Consider the following 6,593-nt stretch of genomic DNA (forward strand, 5'->3'; position numbering starts at 1 on the left):
CTTTCGAAGATTCTCTTACGAGACTGTACATTTGAAGGTTTTAATCGAAGATATCATAAGAACATACATGTTATTCCCATACAAATCCCAACAAAACCCCTTTACTTGGAGCCTTTATAAACGAATGGGTCATATTTAAATGAATTATTAGTCAGAGTGCCCAAACTTCGATACATTCCTGTTGTTGATATAATCTAAAGTCCATCTACTATGCTTACTCTGTAACTGTGCTGTCTCTCTCGCATACAACTGCATTTGAAGTTAGAGGAAAGGGAGGTAAAACTAGTGTAAAACGGAAGCAGGAATAAGATCCCAAACATAATAACTACTAGAATCGTCTATTCTAAAAATAATCCGACTGCAATACTTACTAATAAAGCAAACACTGAATATCCCCATAGATGTTTCCGACTGGAAACAAAAGGCTTTGAGTGTTTAAATTCTTATACAGCTCTCTGCGGAATCCATTTGACATTGGGTAAAATGTTGGCGGCCCAGGACCGGCAGATACGGACTATACCGACAAGAGCCTCGGCCGTGAACTGGCAGATTGAAGCTATTGTCTCGAAAAGCACGCATTTATAGTTTTTCCTATTACATTTTGCAAACTTTGGAAAGACAAGCACAAAGAACATGACGATGATAATGGAAGCATACAGATAACGAAGATGGACACTGATATGAACAATGATGTACAACAGAAGGAGAGGTTTCATAAACATTTGCCGTAATGCCGAATGAGCAATGTAAGAGCTCACAAAATCTAGTTTACTTGGTGTCCTTACTTTAGTCATGTTGAAGATCTTTCGTTGGAAGATATTTTGCAAGAATCTCATCGGCCTGCCAAAAGCGTTAGGCCAAAAGTACATGGCAAGAAGTGTTTCACCCCTATTCCACCTCCTTTCACGAATATTCCATGTTATATAGTTGTAGCTTGGAGCTTCAAGCAGGTAAACTGACCCAGCATGAAGAGGTTGTAAAATGGCTGCCTCAAATGTGTCATGACTGAGAACATCAATAGGAACACGTTCAATCAATTTGTCTTTGGTGCCAATTACTTTGTCAATGTACACACGATTTTTTATCAGCCCCTTCCCAAAGAATCCTGATTGGCCCAAGAGGGCTGTAATAGCGTTTGTCATCGGTTCATATATGCCTTGTCTCATGGATTCTAAATGCGTAAAAATTGTGTCGTCTGGTTTGCAATGAAGCTTTATTGCTGGCTGAATTAAGCCCTTCTCCGGATGTGCTGCCGCTATTTGAAACAGCTCGGTCACTGCACCTCTTGGAACACCAGTGTCAGCATCAAGGACGAGCGTGTAATCAAATTTACGTTCATAAACATTATTTACATCGATAGAAGCATGAAAAAGAGGCTGCCCGTAGAGACGAGCATCTTCTTCCGTAATATTCCGGATCACAGTAACTGTATGTATCACATTCTCCTTCTGATAACAACATCAAGTCCTGGTACTGGCCGCATTTTCGTACCACACGACTCACACGATGCAGGACCATAAACTCTCGTGCATATTTATCACATATCTCGTCTAAACACTCACGAACAAAGACTGTTGGATCTATATTTTCATACATCTGCCAAACGGTCTTTAATCGATGTGAATCCATGGATTCGTAATCTCCCTGCGAAAAAGAAACACCCTCACGAAACAGTTCGTCGTAAATTATGGCTCTATTGGTGTCTCGTTTCTCTAACTCGCAGTTTTTCAGTTCTTCATCGTTTGTTGCGCTCACTAGGACAGCAGAAACGTTTGGTCCAAGATTACCGATGAAAGCCTCGTACATCGTCTCAAAACATTCGTCGATGTCATCTTTGCTTGTTGCCAGAAGGTTGTAATTGAAAACTATCGTTAGTCTCTCAGCTGGAGCCTTCTTGTTTTCCCTTTGGTTGCCACCGACAATTAGTGTTGCAATCGTTTGGACAGGAAATTCAAAAACGGAGCCTTGTATAATGCTTAAAAACACTACAATGAAGACTCCATTTACGATATTCGTTTTTGACCAATCAATGTTGATGATGTTTAAGACCACAGCCACTAAAGAGAGAGCCATCCATATTGAGAAGTACAGAAACACTCGCAAACCTTTCCTCATTCTAGAGCGAGTTGTGCTATCGATTATCTCTTTCCTCGCCTGAAATCAAAATTTTAAAAGCTATAAAAAAATATTTCCCACGCTAAATTTTCGTTACCATTGCTACAAAACTCTTCTCATTGGCGATTAAATTCAGACAAAAATGCAAATCCGATATGTTCGGGATCAAGAAAATGCTCCAGGAAAAATTTCTTCGAACAATATTATTGTAGGTCTGCTCACGGTTTCGATGAAGGTTCGTGTCGGGTTATTAGCATACAGCTTTAACCGTACCCAAATATCGGTGTATGTAAGTCGACTTTCCGTATTACAAAAATGGATTGTATTTAAAATCGTAGAGTGATATCTTATTATAAAAAATTGATTGCACGTAGGTGTAAAAATATTTATTTACAAGACGACGACGAAAATCAATATTTTTTACAGAAAGTTCCACAGTCGAGGCCTAGAGAAAAAGGGTTCGTCTCATTTAGGACAAAATACAAAAGTCATTGACATTTAATGAATGCTACAAATTATGTGCCACAGTAAAAGGGTTAAAGAAATTATTAAATATTTAATATCAAATTGTTATCTACATTAAGAAAATTGATTCTGGATGGTATACGCTTTACCAACGGGGGAGAAGAAGGCAGAAATACATTGTTTATCTTTGTTAATTATTGACTTTTCAAAACTTTCAACACTTACTTATTGTTTAGTGATAAGAAGCCACACGAGCGAACGTGTCTGTAATCCGAGTAGAGTAACTGATATTGAGTTGTGAGTTCACAGAACTGTCCTTTTATAAACATATCGTCTCCAATACATAATTATATCCAAATGGGTGATTTTGATTAATCATTTCACTGTGCCTGACCCACCCAAGTACATGCCATATTCACCTGAATGCGCTTGAAAAAGCGTGTGACGAAAGCTCCTTAATTTACTATTTGAATTTCATCCTTGTAAGATTGGAATGTTTTCTTAGTTGTGATGCGTATCGCGATGCATGAATTCATATGGCCAATATATGTGTCGTAGATAATATTTATGGCTGTCACAACAGGTGGTTAGTACATTAGTCTAAGAATATATGATATCAATAATTTTAAACGTCAGTAGCTTTCAAAAGGCGTAATGGTTATTTTGAAATGGGGGTGTTCAAGTATTAGCATGTGGTTATAATACTGTCTGTATATGTTTATATATAATACATGTTTATGCTATTTTACTACACTCCTTCATGCATTATGCAATCGATTTTAAACCGTCATGGTTTAACAATTCCTGTGAATTTTGATGTTCAAATCTGCAACGTTCATGGCTTATACCATCTGCATAATGAATTTTAAAAACGTAAGCAATAGTCTAACATTTCCACTTACACAAATTTTACGATTTTTTTATCGTCTATGAAAGGTAAACAGAATAATATTTCCGTTTCTGATTGTCTGTGAAATACTTTCTCTATTATTTATTCGTTGAGACTGCGGTACCTCTCGATCTTTCTTGTTATTAATTCACTTCATATGTACCGTATAATTAGAACATGTATACAAATGCCTGCTACATTGCATCATAATTTGTTTCAGAATTGTTGTCATCATTCTTTTGGTTTTTCTAGCATAGGAATTATAGTTTTTCCAGTTATATACAATGACTAAAATATGTTCATAAACATGATTAGATAGGATATGTGATGGAAGATAGGCACGTTGTTGATGATAACAATGTTAATGATACACGAGAGGTAAATAAATCTTCTAAGGGTGACATGTTGATTGAAATCAAATTCTATCAGCAATAGGAACACATCTTAATAATAATAATAATAATAATAATAATAATAATAATAAAGTCCCCATAGTGTCATAGAGTACAGTTAATACTGTTTACGGATGTTCTTATATTCCATTCTTTGTTGATAACCAACTTTATCCAGTAGTATATGTGATTTGTCGATCTATTTTAACGCACTAACTGCAAATTCCTAATACTCTTGAACTATTTCATTAGTGAAAGACAGTTGTATGGTATATGTTGGTAATTTTTAATAGTAATGGAAAACAGTACAGTTTTATGGTGTATGTTGGTAAGTTTTAATGTTGGTGTAAGACAGTACTGTTTTATGGTATATGTTGTGTCATTTACATATTTGATTTAATTTTATCTGTTTTAATATATATATATATGTATGTGTATATATATATATATATATATATATATATATATATATATATATATATATATATATATATATATATATATATATATATATATATATATATATATATATGTATATATATATGTATATATATATGTATATATATATATATATATATATATATATATATATATATATATATATATATATATATATATATATATATATATATATATATATATATATAGTTCAATGTAATTGTTTTTTCAGATTTAAATTTTTCATTTTTCATTACATGCTATTGTAATGTAAATTTTGTTCACTGGAGATGATACATTTTCCATAAAATAGTTTGACCTTGACTCTTCGTTTTATAAACACCAGGTGTTGATCTAGATCCTGACCTTATTCAAAATTAGTAGCAACCACGTAAATAAGCTTTATTTTAGTTTTAAAATGATTGATTGCTGTCTAGGTCATGATGGGACTGCTTGTTTAAGATGCAAACAATTTTATTTTTTTATTTCTTAGAGTAAAATGATTGGTTTTCGTCAGGGCCACACTGGGTGTACGTGTATTTTAGCAAGTACCTAACTTGTACTATCTTCTAGAACATGATCACGTGACCCCTTTTTAACGTTTTATAAGACGATATAACCTTTGCTTTAGAGAGATGTTCTCAGTGTTAATTAGGCTGTCCCGCTGGAAGTTATATGTTGTACTGTTTGGAGTTATTTCTAATTCCCTGGAGTGGAGTTATTTAAAATTACTCGGATTCAAAAGGATTTTTTTCTCCTGGAAAATACGTGTGTTCATGTGAAATTGTCGAACAAAGACAGTTTTTATAACAATTTATTCAAATTTCTTTAACCGGAGTGATAATTCTCGCTGCTACAAGGAACTGTAGACTTCAACACTACAGACTTCAGCATAGGTCATCGTCTGCCATCTTTCGAACATTTTGTTATTAGGATTTAAAAAATGTAGTCGTGGATTATTCTTGGATTATTTTGGGATTTGATTCTTAGAACTAAGTTTATATTATTCCATTTTTCCAGAATTTTTCCAGGAAATAAATTATTATATTTTTTCAAAGCTTGTTGTTTTCATTCTTTCTTGTCTTACTGTTTATTCGAGCCTAAACACGTGATATAAGAGTTAGTAATGTTTAATATAGTGTAAGACAGTACAGTTTTATGGTATATGTTGGTAATGTTTAATATTAGTGTAATACAGTTTTATGGTATGTGTTACCCTTGAACTGTAATGAAATTGAGGGGTCATGAGCACTTATGTTGATACTGAAGTATTACAGGGTAAAACAGAATGAAACCTACCATCCAGGTCAACCAAACCACGCTCCAACTGTGAGGAGACACTCTTATAAACACTTTGTGAATGACAAGTCAATCACATTTATTATTATTATTATTATTATTATTATTATTATTATTATTATTATTATTATTTCTGAAATCACTAGCGTGTATTTTTGCCTGCAAAATGTAAAACATATACGTTATCTATTATATTAGTTGCTTGTTTAATATTATTAGTCACACTAAATGCCTTATCATTTTAAAATGTGATTACTAAAACTGCATTACTCCTTTTCTGAGTAGGAAATAAGTTTCATCAATTTCAAATTCATCAGCCGTTCATCTTTGATAATGTAGTAGTTGTAGTAGGTTTAAAAGCACGTCAACACAATGCCCGCAATATGGTACCAATTAAGGTATAGTGAAGCAAATGTTACTATAACGAACTACACCAACAAATACTATAATGTGTTTGAAAAATGAAACAAAAACTTTCAAAAGCACTTAAAATGAGGTATTAAACAATGCGAGTTAAAAGGTAAAGATGAAATAATTATGTAAAGCGTTTATTAAAAAGTGGTCCTTAAAATAATTTTGTATATAAACTACATTCCCTCAAAGTCCAAGATGTTGTTCAGTATATTAGGCATTATAACTGTTCCGGATTTACTGTGCAATTCATTTAAAGACATTTTCGGATTGTATCATAGTGATTTCACGAATACTTTTAATATACCAGTTCATTAGTGAATATAATTTGGAATACGAATGGACCTCATTTCGATTACCCGATACTTTTCGACTTTACAGAACACTCAGGTCTGTTAAGAATTTCATTCACCATACTGTGACTTTGAAGGAAAGAAATTAAATTTTCAGTTTTACAAAACTTGTTAGTTTTCGCTCTTTTTGTTTGTTTGTTTTTAAAACCATAAAGTCGTAAAATTTACATTAAATATTTCCACACCTGAATCGTTTCGGGGTGGGGTGGGGTGGGGGAGCTTGCTTGCAAT

The 6,593-nt window shown here is 33.2% G+C and overlaps 1 pseudogene; it reads right to left on the bottom strand.

Moving 5' to 3' along the window:
- Positions 1-338: 338 nt before the first annotated feature.
- LOC149794924 (uncharacterized) lies at positions 339-2,115 on the bottom strand (annotated as a pseudogene).
- Between the last annotated feature and the right edge of the window lie 4,478 nt (positions 2,116-6,593).

Source organism: Sinohyriopsis cumingii, chromosome 7 (genome assembly GCF_028554795.1).
Source record: "Sinohyriopsis cumingii isolate HCF-2022 chromosome 7, ASM2855479v2, whole genome shotgun sequence".
Taxonomy (NCBI): domain Eukaryota; kingdom Metazoa; phylum Mollusca; class Bivalvia; order Unionida; family Unionidae; genus Sinohyriopsis; species Sinohyriopsis cumingii.